The sequence below is a fragment of the Dryobates pubescens genome, chromosome 27 (genome assembly GCF_014839835.1).
Source record: "Dryobates pubescens isolate bDryPub1 chromosome 27, bDryPub1.pri, whole genome shotgun sequence".
In the NCBI taxonomy this organism is placed as follows: Eukaryota; Metazoa; Chordata; class Aves; order Piciformes; family Picidae; genus Dryobates; species Dryobates pubescens.
The window spans coordinates 7,527,698-7,544,903 of NC_071638.1; the positions used below are offsets into that span (position 1 = coordinate 7,527,698).

The 17,206-nt window shown below is 48.3% G+C and overlaps 1 protein-coding gene across 2 annotated transcripts in view; it reads right to left on the reverse strand.

The window, feature by feature from the left end:
• Window positions 1–17,206, reverse strand: part of LOC104296364 (synaptotagmin-1) — a 524,009-nt gene that overhangs the window by 395,847 nt on the left and 110,956 nt on the right. For both annotated transcript variants that reach the window (XM_054173953.1, XM_054173952.1), the window contains exon 2: window positions 7,133–7,238. The gene's annotated coding sequence lies outside the window, so the exon portion shown is untranslated. The remainder of the gene's footprint in view (window positions 1–7,132; window positions 7,239–17,206) is intronic.

Below are 17,206 nucleotides of genomic sequence, written 5' to 3' on the forward strand. Positions count from 1 at the left end.
CTTCCTAATATCCAATCTGTATCTACCCATTTCTAGTTTTTATCATTCCCCCCTAGTCCTATCATTACCTGATACACTAAAAAGTCCCTCCCCAACTTTCTTGCAAGCTTTCTTGTAAGTCAAGGGCTTGCCTGTCATCTGGCACCCACTTCTCTCTTTTTCATGTTGTGCCTCTCTGGGTTGTGCAAATTCTAGATTCAAAGTGATGCAGAAGGCAAATAATTTCCAGTATGTCAGAGAAAGGAAAATACTTGTTTTTCTCACATGTATATGTAAAAGCTTACAGGCAAAACTGTGTCACACAGTGAAATTCCTGCACTGCATGACAGATGGGCTCCAAATTTCAGCATGGCCAAACACCAGCCCCAACTTACTATTTTGCACTCTTAGCACAGATTTTCAGCCATGCTTACTGCTGCTAACACAGAAAATGATTTTACCTCTACCAAAAACAAGTGGGTATGCCTGAAGGGACAGCAGCCTACAGGGAGCCCACAATGGAGCAGTTCTTCAAGAGCTACAGCCCATGGAGGACCCCACACTGGAGAAGGGGAAAAGTGAGAGGAAAGGGGAGTGGCAGAGACCAACTGCTACGAGCTGACCACAACCCTCTTTCCCCATCCCCCCTACAGAACTCAGTAGGGGGAGGAAGAAGAGCTGGGAATGAAGGAGTAAAGTTTCATGGGGAACGCAGGAAGAATTTGGCTTTGTCTTTGTTGCTCACTGTGTTAATTTATGTAAATAAATTTAATCTTCCTCAAGACAAGCCTGTTTAGCCTGTGAAAGAAACTGTAATCAAGCTCCCTGTCCTCATCTTAATCCACAAGCTTTTCCATCTTACTTCTTCCCTGTCCTGTGGGGGAATGCCAGAGCAGCTAGGTGAGAGCCTGGCAACCAGTCAAGGTCAATCCACCATGCTTAACCAGGTTGGAAAAGACCTTCGAGATCATCAAGTCCAACCTTTCATCCAACACCATCTGATCAACTAAACTATGGCACTAAGTGCCTCATCCAGTCTCTTCTTAAACCACTCCAGTGATGGTGACTCCACCACCTCCCTGAGCAGCACATTCCAATGGGCAATCTCTCTTTCTGGGAAGAACTTCTTCCTAACATCCAGCCTAAACCTCCCCTGGTTCACTGTGAGACTGTGTCCTCTTGTTCTGGTGCTGGTTGCCTGGGAGAAGAGACCAACCCCCACCTGGCTACAACCTCCCTTCAGGGAGTTGTAGAGAGCAATGAGGTGTAAGAAACTAAATCCTGTCTCTCTTGATGTGAATCAACAAAGATAAAATCACCTTTGCTGCTTGCCCAGACAATAGCTGATGTGTATTGGGCAGAAGCCACTGGATAAGGCCTCTCTGGAATGTGCATAGACAAGATCATCCCTACCCATCAGCTACCCTGGCAAGGGAGGATGGTGAAAAGGACAATGGATTCACCACCTGGATACATGCCTAAAAATCTGTATAAAAGACCTGAGCAATACTGGCTCAGGAGAATCAAAAAGACCTGAGCAAGGCCTGCTCTGACAAGGAGAGAAAAGGACAGACACAGGAGAAAAGACATCACCATGTAGCCTGGAGGCAGCAGACCAGGAGGAACCCTCTCTCTGTGTCCTAAGTTCTGCCTGCTGCAAGTCATGGAGCTGAAGATGCTGCTCAGAGAAGGACTTGGACTTTGGGATCTCTCCCTCCCCTCCTCCAGTGGAGGACAGCACAGCCAACAAGGATGACATGTCCTCCAAACCAAAGTGGCAGCACTCTTCCTCCACAGACCCAAACCGCCTTGGCAGGGTGTGTGTGGCAGTATAATTCCTGGCTACTTCTCTCTCTTCTCCCAATTTCTACTTTTTCTCCCCTCTCTCTTCCTCCTTGTGTTCCATCCACTTTATTCTGGTAATAAATGGCCTCAAGGGCTGTTGATATTTTGGCCTCATTTGTGCCTCTACTTTTGTAACACAGGAATATAGAATTGTTAGGGTTGGAAGGGACCTCAGAGATCAGCCAGTTCCAACCCCCCTGCCATGGGCAGGGACACCTCACACTAGATCAGGTTGCTCACAGCCACATCCAGCCTGCCCTTAAAATCCTCCAGGGATTAGGCTGCTACCACCTCCCTGGGCAACCTGTGCCAGTGTCTCACCACCATCATGGGGAACAACTTCTGTTTAATATCCAATCTGAATATATCCACTTCTAGTTTTGTTCCATTCCCCCCCAGTCCTATCACTCCCTGACACGCTAAACAGTCCCTCCCCAGCTTTCTTGTAGCCCTTTAGATACTGGAAGGCCACAATAGTTATCTGGAACATAATTAATTCCATGAAAGAATATCCATCCCATTTATTTTGCCTGACATAGGAGATTCTCCTTTTTTTCTTAACCCTAAAATCTCACTGCACAATTCTCACTGCCATATAAATTGTTTGAGTTTTGCCAGCTTCTGGACTTTATCCTGGAGTAATCTGATGGCTGCTTGATCCAGCCAATTAAAAGCCACAATTCTCCTCCCAGTTATGGTGTGCACTTGTAGGCACAGCCTTTGCTTGTCAATCTGTTGTTTTTGTTCCCCAAACCAAACATTGTTTTCTTGCCAAAAAGCAAAGCAAAGCCATGTCCCCCCCCTGCCACACAAACATATGCAGGAGAATGAGTGCCTATTTTCTGACCATCAGTGATGCTGAGATTGACTGGGAGAAACAGCAAGGACTCCAGCTACCACCTCTGGCTCAGTGAGCCAGCTTTGATTGTTCTCATTTTGTTTAACAGCTGATGTATAATTGCCGCTGGTTTGGACTATAACACAAGAAATGGAGCGCTAGGGGAAGAAAGAAGCCTTCTTGGCACCTGCAGTTTTATTCCCTTTCTTGTAGGGAGGAAGATCTGTTCTTGATTGCATTACTTGTTTGAGAAATTTCCTTTTCCCCCAAAAAGCCTCTGGAAGCAGGTCCACAGGAGGGCCATGAAAATGATCAAGGGGCTGGAGCAGCTCTGCTACAAGGACAGGCTGAGGGAGCTGGGGGTGTTCAGCCTGGAGAAGAGAAGGCTCCAGGGAGACCTAAGAGCAGCCTGCCAGTACCTGAAGGGGGCCCACAGGAAGGATGGAGGGAGACTGTTTGCAGAGGCCTGCAGGGACAGGACAAGGAGCAATGGCTTCAAACTGGAGCAGAGCAGATTTAGATTGGATGTGAGGAACAAGTTCTTTCCTATGAAGGTGGTGGAACACTGGAACAGGTTTCCCAGGGAGGTGGTTGAGGCTCCTTCCCTGGAGATATTCCAGGTGAGGCTGTACGAGGCCCTGGGCAACCCGATCCAATTGGGGATGTCCCTGCTGAGTGCAGGGAGGCCAGACTGGATGACCTTTAGGGGTCCCTTCCAGCCTATACCATTCTAAGATTCTGTGGTTCGGATTCATGCACAAGATCCTAAAGTTTTGTTGCATCCTTAAACTCCCAGTGCACATGTAAAGAAAAAAATTCTCCTTGATTTGTTCTTACTCTAGTTTAATTTGCTCTTCCAGTTAATATTTACCTTACAGACAACTTTATTCTGTTTCACATTCCCTACAAATCTTATCGTAGCTCATGGGCATACGTGGGTAATCTCTTCAGTAGCAATCCACCTCAGGGCACAAGACAGTCAAATGAGCATGCAAGCCCTTGAAGCTATTGTTCAAATGGAAATTCAACTTGCAGATCCCAAAACACTTGCCTTTATTTAAATCACTTTGAGCTAATCGCATCCTGGGCTGCAGCAAGGGAAGCACAGCCAGCAGGTGGAGGGAGGTGATTCGCCCCCTCTCCTCTGCTCTGGTGAGACCCCACCTGGGGCACTGTGTCCAGTTCTGGAGCCCCTAGTACAGGAAGGATCTGGAGGTGCTGGAACATGTCCAGAGAAGGGCCACGAGAGTGATCAGAGGGCTGGAGCTGCTCTGCTGTGGAGACAGACTGAGGGAATTGGGGCTGTTCAGTCTGGAGAAGAGAAGGCTCCCAGGAGACCTTTTTGTGGCCTTCCAGTGTCTGAAGGTCTACAAGAAAGCTGGGGAGGGACTGTTTAGAGTGTCAGGGAGTGATAGGACTGGGGGGAAATGGAGCAAAACTAGAAGTGGGTAGATTCAAATTGGATGTCAGGAAGAAGTTCTTCCCCATGAGGGTGGTGAGAGACTGGCACAGGTTGCCCAGGGAGGTGGTGGAAGCCTCATCCCTGGAGGTTTCTAAGGCCAGGCTGGATGTGGCTGTGAGCAAACTGCTGTAGTGTGAGGTGTCCCTGCCCATGGCAGGGGGTTGGACCTGGATGATCCTTGAGGTCCCTTCCAACCCTGACAATTCTGTGATTCTCTAACACTGGAGATGTACTCCCAGACACATCCACAGAAGCTGTTTCATATTCTCAGCAGACACTGTCTGTACCTGAGACACGCATGACAGTGAACAGAGATGGAAATTAATTTCATCAGTGTGATGAACACACCACTACAATAAAACTTCATTTGCAAGTTCCACTGGAACAGGAACAGATGCAGGGGAATTAGAACATAAAATACTTTCTTCTCTCCCTCCCCCCCCTCCTTCTTCTTCCCCCCAAATTCATCAGAGAGCTCTGCTGTGCTTTATTGCTGAAAATAAAAGGTAGGCTGTCGGCAAAATGACAGCCACTGCTGAAGTCATACATTGAAAGTTAGTCTCACAATAACCTGCTCCACAACACCACCAAACAGCATTACTCTTTCCAAATGGGTTATTTTCTTTGGGGACAATTTACTTTGAGGGATATATTACTTTGTACTTTCACGTGGCTTTCCACTTGCTTTGGGAACTTTCCTTGGGAAGGGCCCTGACACTTCTGGGTGTATATACACATATATAGATTGGTTCTTTTCCTTTGACCTGTAAATGATCTCCATTTCCAGAAGCCCTCTGTGAAACATCTGCACATATGGAAAAAAAGACAGTCTAAAAAGCTCTAAGTCAGATGAAGCCTTGAAGCCTTATCAAATACAAACAATTAAGTGGTCTGGGAACAGTGACACGCAAACAGAACTCTTGTAAATACCTTCAGACAGTACTGAAATTCTTTTCTTCTATTAGAAGGAACAAGTTTTAGTGTAATGTTCCCCTCAAATTGCATCAAGCCTGGCAGTTATAAGGAATCCTAACAGGACAAGACTGTTTCTTTTTGCTCTCCTCATGCCTGGAGAAAACACCAAAGTGATTGGGTGAGGAAAGCCCTAGCTAGGCTCTAGTAAGCAATTGCAGCCCAGAAAGCCAGTTGCAGCACTTGCAGCCCAGAAAGCCAATCAGATCCTGGGCTGAAGCAAGAGAAGTGTGGCCAGCAGGTCAAGGGAGGGGATTCTCCCCCTCTACTCAGCTCTGGTGAGACCCCACCTGCAGTACTGCATCCAGTTCTGGAGCCCCTATTACAAGAGGGATCTGGAGGTGCTGGAAGGTGTCCAGAGAAGGGCCACAAGGATGAGCAGAGGGCTGGAGCACCTCTCCTGTGAGGACAGACTGAAGGAGTTGGGGCTGTTCAGTCTGGAGAAGAGAAGGCTCCCAGGTGACCTAATTGTGGCCTTCCAGTATCTGAAGGGGGCTACAAGAAGGCTGGGGAGGGACTTCTCAGGAGATCAGGGAGTGATAGGACTAGGGGGGATGGAATGAAGCTGGAGGTGGGGAGATTCAGGCTGGACATGAGGAGGAAGTTCTTCAGCATGAGAGTGGTGAAGCCCTGGAATGGGTTGTCCAGGGAGGTGGTTGGGGCCCCGTCCCTGGAGGTGTTTAAGCCCAGGCTGGATGAGGCTCTGGCCAGCCTGATGTAGTGTGGGGTGTCCCTGCCCATGGCAGGGGGGTTGGAACTAGATGATCCTTGTGGTCCCTTCCAACCCTGACTGATACTATGATAAGCAATGCCGCTCAGATTCAACATATTCAGAAAAGTATCCAAGGAATTTCCCTAAACACAGCTTCTTGGATTCATTCCAAACAGTAACCAAGTCAAGCAATACTGAGACAAAGCCAGAACAGGTACTAATAAATTTCCCCCCTTGCTCAGGTTGAGCAGTAGCGATGGAAGGAATCGATTTCCAAATGCATCACCAAAACAAAGCAGCAGTGACATGACCCGAGAAGATCCCTAGAAATAGTCAAGTTCCTTTTCCCCTCACAACAATAGTTCAAGAGAGATGCACATTAGAAGAACGAAGAGGACTTTTATTTACTTCTTTTTGCTCTCATTTCTGTGGAGCACGGTGCATGTTTACTAACTGCCTTTCCAAAAAAGAATGCTAGCCTCTTACCAACGCAATTACCTGCCAAGACAAAAGGCTTCCCGAGTGAATACATTTAGATCTGGACATTATTGCTCTCTGTTAATAAAATTGTGACATAAATTCTACTTCTGGCTCCTAAAATCAGAAAAGTCAAAGCTACAGGGTCTAGGATGCAAGACTGATACTGTAATCACAGCTCTTAATTTCAATGTGCTGTTTGCATCGCTGCTACAGCAGCTTATGAAACGGCTACGGAGGTGACGTGACCGCCTGGTACAGAGTGAGGGGTGCAAGCATCGACTCACATGGAACTCACTCCCTAAAAAGGCACAGCAGAGGTGAAATCTACAAGAGGAGAAATCACGGCAACCTGAGAAACCACAGAACATACTCTAGGCAGCTTCTGCTGCTCTAGGTACTCAGAGGCAAAAACGTAAGAGCACACGCTGCTGAGCGTATAAATCAACGACAAACCTTCCTCAGAAGTGATCTGTGTGGTGCTTGGTGCACAATGGCAGATGCCACAGCATATTTTTTCATGATGCAAGGCTGCTCAAGATCATCTATGGATAATGAAGCATGACAGCTTGGGATTTGATAAAATGCAAGCTGATGGCGAGAGAAGGCAAAGGACACAACCACTCTCCGAAGAGCCAGCAAATGCTTATAAACTGTTGGGAGTCTTTTGGTTTGCATCTTTACCAGCAGCACGCAATATGAGGCATTACCACAAACTCACACCTTCACTAATCTAACAGACTGTGCATCAGAAAGAGCCATTTTCATTTTATTTCTCAGAAAGCACCATGCCCTACAGCATTTAACAGGCAATACAGGTAGCAGAATGAATGTTTGCTTCAAGTACCTTATATGACTGGCATCAACCTGCTTTTCACAGGGGAATCTTGAAGGAAGGCTCTGGGCAGTCACTTTCCAGCTTCTTCACAGCTCACAAAAATATCCTTTTCTCCCTTTAAGAGAAAGACATTGCATGTAAGCACTTGCCAGTACTGCTGCAGTTGTACTTTCCATCTTTGCCCACCACCAACTGCTGCTAAAAAAACAACCTCCTTTCATTACACTTGGTTTGTTTAGTGCCCTTCAGCTGCTGATTGCCAGAAGTTGGTTATCACGAGAGTTAATCAAATTGGTAAGACACAAACAAAGAAAACAAACAAAAAAAACCAACAAGTCTTCATCATCACAGACTCATTTGGATTGTTTTCTGAGGGAGCTCTGATGTTCCATATTTATGTAGGTGTCATGAGTGAGGCGAGTATGGTGAACTGTAGTCATCTCAGCACACCTCGCATTTTCCAGCTGCTGCATTCCTCCAGGTTCCTTAGCTGAGCTTGCTCAGTCAATTAATTTCATACCAAACCCACATGGATTTATAACTGCACATTTTTCTAACTTCTATACACAATCAGATCATTTCAAAACTATTCATTTCCTCGTTGATGTTGATAAAGATGTGCAGGGTGAATGCCAAGAGGATGCAGCCAGGCTCTGCTAGGTGATGCCCAATGACAGCACAAGGGGCAGTGGTGGAGGGTGAGGCATAGGAAGCTGGCTGGAAAGCAGCCCTGAGGAGACAGACTTGGGGGTGCTGGTGGACGAGAAGCTCAACATGAACACTCAATGTGCACTTGCAGCCCGGAAAGCCAATCAGATCCTGGGCTGCAGCAAGAGAAGTGTGGCCAGCAGGTCAAGGCAGGTGATTCTCCTCCTCCACTCAGCTCTGGTGAGACCCCACCTGCAGTACTGCATCCAGTTCTGGAGCCCCTATTACAAGAGGGATCTGGAGGTGCTGGAAGGTGTCCAGAGAAGGGCCACAAGGATGAGCAGAGGGCTGGAGCACCTCTCCTATGAGGGCAGACTGAAAGAGTTGAGGTTGTTCAGTCTGGAGAAGGCTCTGAGGTGACCTAATCGTGGCCTTCCAGGATCTGAAGGGGGCTACAAGAAGGCTGGGGAGGGACTTCTCAGGATCTCAGGTAATGATAGGACTAGGGGGAATGGAATGAAGCTGGAGGTGGGGAGATTCAGGCTGGAGGTGAGGAGGAAGTTCTTCACCATGAGAGTGGTGAAGCCCTGGAACGGGTTGTCCAGGGAGGTGGTTGGGGCCCCATCCCTGGAGGTGTTTAAGCCCAGGCTGGACGTGGCTCTGTCCAGCCTGATCTAGTGTGGGGTGTCCCTGGGGTTGGAACTAGCTGATCCTTGTGGTCCCTTCCAACCCTGACTGATACTATGATACTAAGCTCCATGGAAACATGAGGAAGAATGGTTTCACTGGTAGGGCGACAGAACACTGGAATAGGCTGCCCAGGGGGGTGGTGGAGTCTCCCTCCATTCAAGACCTGCCTGGACGTGTTCCTGTGTGATTTGCTGTAGGTGATCCTGCTCTGGCAAGGGGGTTGGACTGGATGAGCTTTTGAGGTCCCTTCCAGCCCCTAAGAACTCTGTGATTCTGAACTACCTGATCTTCCTTACGAGGAGGGACTGAGGATGCTGGGTCTCTTTAGTGTGGAGGAGACCAAAAGGTGACCTCATTCATGTTTATAAAACAGTTTGTTCTGAGGCAAAAGTAACACAAGAAAATTAAATCCTGAGACTCAACTATTCAGATTATACCTTTATTTATTTATTTCATTTAATTCTCAGCTTTCCTATCTTCCTTCTACAGGGTCTCTTATTCTGATAAATTAAGAGAACTCACATCACTTTTTTTCCCCCCACAGCTACGACTTAGAAGCTCCAGTGAAGTGAAGACTGAATGCTTACTGTGCTGGAAATTGTTTGAACAAGACTGCTAGAAGCCTTAGGATTTTGAGAAATCAAATCTCTGAGACAGGAAGAAGATAGGAGGGAAACTGCATCAACATATTGGTTATACAGGCAGAAGCTGAGCTACACACAAAAATGAAACACTATGTTGAATGTCATATGAGGAGTCTGGTGCAGGTAACAGAATACAGAATTAACCAGGTTGGAAAAGGCCTTTGAGATCATCAAGTCCAACCTATCACCCAACACCATCTGATCAACTAAACCATGGCACCAAGTGCATCATCTTTATAAACACCTCCAGTGATGGTGACTCCACCACCTCCCTGGGCAGCGCATTCCAATGGCCAGTCTTTCCTTCTGTGAAGAAATTCTTCCTCACCTCCAGCCCTAACCTCCCCTGGTGCAACTTGAGACTGTGTCACTGTGTCCCTTCTGTCACAGGTTGCCTGGGAGAAGAAACCAACCCCAACCTGGCTACAACCTCCCTTCAGGGAGTTGTAGACAGCAAGAAGGTCTCCCCTGAGCCTCCTCTTCTCCAGGCTAAGCAACCCCAGCTCCCTCAGCCTCTCCTCACAGGGCTGTGCTCCAAACCCCTCCCCAGCTTTGTTGCCCTTCTCTGGACACATTCAAGCAACTCAACATCTTTCTTAAACTGAGGGGCCCCTCCAAGCCTTAAATGTTTTGAATCCCTACCTTACATGCAGTGCTGTGGATTATTTTCCTTAGTAAGAAACACCATCAGCATTTCATTTTGCTTACAGGCTTGGCAATATTTACAGCAGTGACCATTCTTAGAGGTAAAGATTTTCTTCAGAACAACAAAAGCACTTCATTCAAAAATGCATTAAAGGAGTTTGAAATAGTTGTGAAGCTCTCGTTTCTCACTACTTATGCACTAAGAAACCACTGTGGTAAACAACCAAAAAAAGATGGAATTTTCTGTAAATATGGATACCTAGAATTTGCCTTCTACAAAAGGGAAGAGAGAAGGGAAGAGAAAAGGGAAGAGACTCGAGGGGAGGAGAAGGGAGGGGAGACTCGAGGAGAGGTTCGGAGAGGAGAGGTTCGGAGAGGAGAGGTTTGGAGAGGAGAGGTTCAGAGAGGTTCGGAGAGGTACGGAGAGGAGAGGTTCGGAGAGGAAAGGTTCGGAGAGGAAAGGTTCGGAGAGGTTCGGAGAGGAGAGGAGAGGTTCAGAGAGGAGAGGTTCGGAGAGGAGAGGAGAGGTTCGGAGAGGAGAGGTTCGGAGAGGAGAGGTTCGGAGAGGTTCGGAGAGGAGAGGTTCGGAGAGGAGAGGTTCGGAGAGGTTCGGAGAGGAGAGGTTCGGAGAGGAGAGGAGAGGTTCGGAGAGGAGAGGTTCGGAGAGGAGAGGAGAGGTTCGGAGAGGAGAGGTTCGGAGAGGAGAGGTTCGGAGAGGTTCGGAGAGGTTCGGAGAGGAGAGGTTTGGAGAGGTTCGGAGAGGAGAGGTTCGGAGAGGAGAGGTTCGGAGAGGAGAGGTTCGGAGAGGAGAGGAGAGGTTCGGAGAGGAGAGGTGAGGAGAGGAGAGGAGAGGTTCGGAGAGGAGAGGTGAGGAGAGGAGAGGTTCGGAGAGGTTCGGAGAGGTTCGGAGAGGAGAGGTTTGGAGAGGTTCGGAGAGGAGAGGTTCGGAGAGGAGAGGTTCGGAGAGGAGAGGTTCGGAGAGGAGAGGTTCGGAGAGGAGAGGTTCGGAGAGGAGAGGAGAGGTTCGGAGAGGAGAGGTGAGGAGAGGAGAGGAGAGGTTCGGAGAGGAAAGGTTCGGAGAGGAAAGGTTCGGAGAGGTTCGGAGAGGAGAGGAGAGGTTCAGAGAGGAGAGGTTCGGAGAGGAGAGGAGAGGTTCGGAGAGGTTCGGAGAGGAGAGGTTCGGAGAGGTTCGGAGAGGAGAGGTTCGGAGAGGAGAGGTTCGGAGAGGAGAGGAGAGGTTCGGAGAGGAGAGGAGAGGTTCGGAGAGGAGAGGTTCGGAGAGGAGAGGAGAGGTTCGGAGAGGAGAGGTTCGGAGAGGAGAGGTTCGGAGAGGTTCGGAGAGGTTCGGAGAGGTTCGGAGAGGAGAGGTTTGGAGAGGTTCGGAGAGGAGAGGTTCGGAGAGGAGAGGTTCGGAGAGGAGAGGTTCGGAGAGGAGAGGTTCGGAGAGGAGAGGAGAGGTTCGGAGAGGAGAGGTGAGGAGAGGAGAGGAGAGGTTCGGAGAGGAGAGGTGAGGAGAGGAGAGGTTCGGAGAGGTTCGGAGAGGTTCGGAGAGGAGAGGTTTGGAGAGGTTCGGAGAGGAGAGGTTCGGAGAGGAGAGGTTCGGAGAGGAGAGGTTCGGAGAGGAGAGGTTCGGAGAGGAGAGGAGAGGTTCGGAGAGGAGAGGAGAGGTTCGGAGAGGAGAGGTGAGGAGAGGAGAGGAGAGGTTCGGAGAGGAGAGGTGAGGAGAGGAGAGGAGAGGTTCGGAGAGGAGAGGAGAGGAGAGGAGAGGAGAGGAGAGGTTCGGAGAGGAAAGGTTCGGAGAGGAGAGGTTCAGAGAGGAGAGGTTCGGAGAGGAGAGGAGAGGAAAAAGCCAAATCCTTTAAATTATACCAAGGCTTTAATGAAATAACTATAAGGAAACGGTGGTTTAAAATGCTCTGCCTTTCACAGACAATTATTTTATATCTTGTGGTAGTCTGGACAGAATATATTTATTTATCGAAACAACCAAGTAAAAACTAATCTCAGTGGATGCAAAACAAATAACATTAACAAGGGAACATCATGCAATGTCAAGCACTCCAAAGTTTAATTCAGCTGCTTTCTGAGGCTTTCTGAGAATCTCTGAGTCACATAGTTTTTGAATCACAGAGTCCTAGAATGGTATGGGTTGAAAGTGATCTCCGGAGATCACCTAGTCCAAACCCCTTCTACTGCAGGTATGCCTTCATCAGGTTGCACAGGAACACATCCATGTGGGGTTTGAAAGACTCCAGAGGAGGCTCCACAACCTGTCAGTCATCCACACAGTAAAGAAGTTTTTCCTTAAGCTCAAGTGAAACCTCCTGCATTTCAGTTTGCACACTGCCCCTTGTCCTATCAATGGCCACCACTGAAAAGGGTATCGATAAGATTCCCTCTCAGTCTTCTCTTTTCCAGGCTAAGGAAAACCAAGTCTCTCAGTCTCTCAGCTGTGCTGCAATTACAGAATCACAGAATTAAACAGGTTGGAAAAGACCTTTGAGATCATCGAGTCCAACCTATTACCCAACACCATCTAATCAACTAAACCATGGCACCAAGTGCCTCATCCAGTCACTTCCTAAACACCTCCAGGGATGGTGACTCCACCACCTCCCCGGGCAGCACATTCCAATGGCCAATCTCTCTTTCTGGGAAGAACTTCTTCCAGCCCAAACCTCCCTTGCTGCAGCTTGAGACTGTGTCCTCTTGTTCTGGTGCTGGTTGCCTGGGAGAAGAGACCAACCCCCACCTGGCTACAACCTCCCTTCAGGTAGCTGTAGACAACAATAAGGTCTCCCCTGAGCCTCCTGTTCTCCAGGCTAAGCAACCTCAGCTCCCTCAGCCTCTCCCTCATAGGGCTGTGCTCAAGACCCCTCCCCAGCCTGGTTGCCTTTCTCTGGACACATTCCAGCATCTCAACATCTTTCTTAAATTGAGGAGCCCAGAACCGGACACAGGACTCAAGGTGTGGCCTAACCAGTGCAGAGTACAGGACACAATGACTTCCCTGCTCCTGCTGGCTACACTATTCCTGATACAGGCCAGGATGCCATTGACCTTCTTGGCCTCCTGGGGACACTGCTGGCTCATCTTCAGCCTACTATCACCCAGCACCCCCAGGTTCCTCTCTGCTTGGCTGCTCTCAGCCACTCTGACCCCAGCCTGTAGCACTGCATGGGGTTGTTGTGGCCAGTGTGTAGAACCTGGCACTTAGATGTGTTAAATCTCATGCCATTGGACTCTGCCCATCTGTCCAGCCTGGCAAGGTCCCTCTGCAGAGTTCTCCTACCCTCTAACAGATCAACTCCTAGCCCCAGCTTGGTGTCAACTGCAAACTTACTGATGATGGACTCAATCCCCTCGTCCAGATCATCAATAAAGATATTGAACAGGATGGGGCCCAGCACTGATCCCTGGGGTCACCACTAGTGCCTGGCTGCCAGCTGGCAGCAGCACCATTCACCACCACTCTCTGGGCCTGGCCATGCAGCCAGTTCCTAAGCCAGCACAGAGTGCACCTGTTCAAGCCATGGGCTGCCAGCACTACTCTCCCCTCACCTACCCAACTGGCCACAACACCACAGAAGGCTATCAGACTTTTCAAGCATGATTTCTCCATTGTGAATCCATGCTGACTCATCCTGATAATCTTCTCCTCCATGTGCTTAGAGATGACCTGCAGGATCAGCTGCTCCATCACCTATCCAGGAATGGAGCCGAGGCTAACTGGCCTGTAGCTTCCCTGGTCCTTCTTCTTGCCCTTTTCAAAGCTTGGTGTGACATTGGCTTTCCTCCAGGCCTCAGGCCCTGCCCTTTTACAAATTATGCTTATCCAGTGCCTAGGTTAGTTTTTAAAGGCATTTAAAGGGTCCACTCCTGCTGTACTATGAATGCTCTATAATTCATACAGATTACAACCTTAATACCAAATACTGGTTAATTTTTTGCATCCAATAATGGGTCCTCATTCCACCCACCCACCCCCTTTTCATTTCTTTAGAGCATGTAGGATATGCTGCATGTTCCCATATACCCAAACACAGTTCCCATTTCATTCCATTTTCCTGCCTTCTTGGCTCATTTCTCAACTCCTGCCAGCTCTCTCAGGCTAGGATTACTGCCTGATGCTAATGACAGTTGTGCTGGCAGCTCTACATCTGCTGTCCGGATATCCAATCCCTTATTAAATCTCTCTTCTTCCCTAGAGTTCCCTGCCAGTTCTCAGGCTTTTTTGTCTACTCATCCCCAGCCTCCATGTGCAATTTTTGAGACCCTTTTGATTCATCAGGTTGACTATTAACCCACTGCTTTTGCTCACCAAGGCTCAGTCACTCCCTCCTCAGCCCTAAGCTGACTGTTCTGCTCCCATACTGTACTGTTCTTCCCACTTGGGTTCCAGCAGCTTCCCAGCTCTCACTCCTGGAGCTAGTTCCTTCCCATCACACAGAGGACTTATCAAAAGCCATCACAGAAAACTTTGTTTTGATCTTTTCCATCTTGCTGCAAGAGTATATTGAGTGGCTCAACAGGAATGCCAGGAGTTTATCACACATTCACAGATGCATAGAATGGTTTGGGCTGGAAGGGACTTTATAGATCATCCAGTTCCAACCCCACTGCCATGGACAGGGACACCTTCCACTAGCCCAGGTTGCTCAAGGCCTCATTCAACCTGGCATTTAATGCCTCTAGGAAGGAGACATCCACAACCTCTCTGGGCAATCTGTTCCAGAGTCTCACCACCCTCACTCTAAAGAATTTCTTTCTAATAGAATGTGTAAAGCTGCCCTCCTCAAGCTTCAATCCATTCCCTCTCATCCTATCACTACAAACCCTTGTAAAAGGCTCTTCCTGGATCACAGTCAGCTTTATGATTCTTGAGAAGATTGAGCATGATCAGCAATGACCACAAAGAGAGATTTTACATAGAATTGTAGAATGGTCTGGGATGGAAGAGACCTCCAAAAGCTTATCCAGTCCAACCTCCCTGCAGTCAGCAGGGACATCCCCAACCAGATCAGGCTGCTCAGGGACTTGTCCAGCCTCACCTTGAATATCTCCAGGGAAGGAGCCTCAACTACCTACCTGGGAAACCTGTTCCAGTGTTCCACCACTCTCATGGGAAAGAACTTTGTTCCTTACATTCAGTCTAAATCTGCTCTTCTCCAGTTTGAAGCCCTCATAAGGCTTGTGCTCCAAATCCCTCCCCAGCTTTGTTGCCCTTCTCTGGACACATTCTAGCAAATCAACATCTTTCCTAAACTGAGGGGCCCAGAACTGCACACAGGACTCAAGGTGTGGCCTGACCAGTGCTGAGTACAGGGGCAGAATGACCTCCCTGCTCCTGCTGGCCACACTGTTCCTGATGGAGGCCAGGATGCCATTGGCTTTCTTGGCCACCTGGGCACACTGCTGGCTCACTTGATGATCTCTAGAGGTCCATTCCAACCCCTAACATCCTGTGAGCCTGTAGTCTCAGCTATTCCACAATCTCATCCTGCTGCCTTCTGTACCACAAATGATTGGGGTGAAATGACTTTGCTTGCTTTACTTTCTGACAGCTGAGATTGTCTTTTATTTTTTTCCCACTAGAACATTTTATTTGGCATTCCTGAAAGAAAGCAGAGACACTACCTGTGACTGCAACATAAGGACGTCTTGTCAACAAAACAATTTTAACCAATGTTCAGGAGAAAGCCATTTATTTATCCACACCTGTTAGGGAGGGTAATGTCTGTTCCATGCCTGATGCTAATGCTACAGCTGTAGTCCACCCAGCAGTTGGTTGACTCTGAAATCCTCCTGTTTTTTAGTGCTCACCCTGCAATGTAGTAGTCCAGAGTATGCTGTGTATTTTTATTACCAACAAAGACTGCATGTGTCTAAGACTGAGACATTCTTTAATCCCTTCAGCTAGTTTTCACACTGCATCTCAGTACCATGTGCATTGATTTCCATTCTGCAAAGTCCAGGATTTTTAGAATAACAGAATCATACAACTGTCAGGCTTGGAAGGGACCTCAAGGATCATCCAGTTCCAAACCCCCTGCCATGGGCAGGGACACCTCACACTACAGCAGGTTGCTCACAGCCACATCCAGCCTGGCCTTCAAAACCTCCAGGGATGAGGCTTCCACCACCTCCCTGGGCAACCTGTGCCAGTCTCTCACCACCCTCATGGGGAACAACTTCTGCTTTGTATCCAGTCTGAATCTATCCATTTCTAGTATATCCAGTCTGAATCTATCCATTTCTAGTTTTGTTCCATTCCCTCCAGTGCTATCTCTCCCTGACATCATAAAAAGTCCCTCCCCAGCTTTCCTGTAGCCCCTTTCAGATACTGGAAGGCCACAATTAGGTCTCCTGGGAGCCTTCTCTTCTCCAGACTGAACAGCCCCAACTCCTTCAGTCTGTCCTCATAGGAGAGGAGCTCCAGCCCTCTGCTCATCCTCGTGGCCCTTCTCTGGACATGCTCCAGCACTTCCAGATCCTTCCTGTAATAGGGGCTCCAGTACTCCAGGATGCAGTACTCCAGGTAGGGTCTCACCAGAGTGGAGCAGAGGGGGAGAATCACCTCCCTGGCCCTGCTGGCCACACTTCTCTTGCTGCAGCCCAGGCTCTGCTTGGCTTCCTGGGCTGCAAGTGCTCACTGCTGGCTCCTGTTGAGTTTCTCATCCACCAGCACCCCCAAGGCCTTTTCATCATGGCTGCTCTCAAGCCAGTCCCTGCCCAGCCTGTATCACTGCTGAAAACACTAAAAAATTGTATGAAGCACCACTTCTTAGAAACAAAGAAAGAGGACAAAACCAAACCAAACCAAATCCAAACCAAACCAAGCCCCAACCAAACCAACTAAAACCCTCAACTAACAAAACGAAACAAAAATCACAATAAACCCAAAGAAAACTACAAAGAAAGAAACAAAAAAATCCCCAAGCCCTTCAAAACCCAAACTTTCTTTTAGTTCTGGAAGACAGCAGGGGTATTTCTTCATTATTATTTCACATACCTCTGGGCTACATGTTTATCACCTGTACTAAACAAAACCCATTTCTTTCAGTCTGAAGCATATGAAAGTTTAGCCAATGCAGAGGTCTCTTCAAACCTGGCATCTGTAGACCAGTGAGATCTTCCAGCCAGCCTTGACCTGAATTTATCAGGTGACATGGGTTGAGATTTGGATCACCTCTTTATTTTACTGCAAATGATTCTTAATTACACTGCAGCAGAAGTTTGACGTTTCAACTCAAAATAATATTATAAAGTGTTTGTTACATAATTTCTCTGCCCTAGTGAGACCTCACACAGGGCCTAGAAGGATGCTGAGGGGACTGGAGCACTGCCTTGTGAGGAGAGGCTGACAGCCCTGGGGCTGTTTAGTCTGGAGAGGAGAAGGCTGTGAGGGGGTCTAATAAATGTCTATCAATATCTGAGGGCTGGGGGTCAAGAGGGA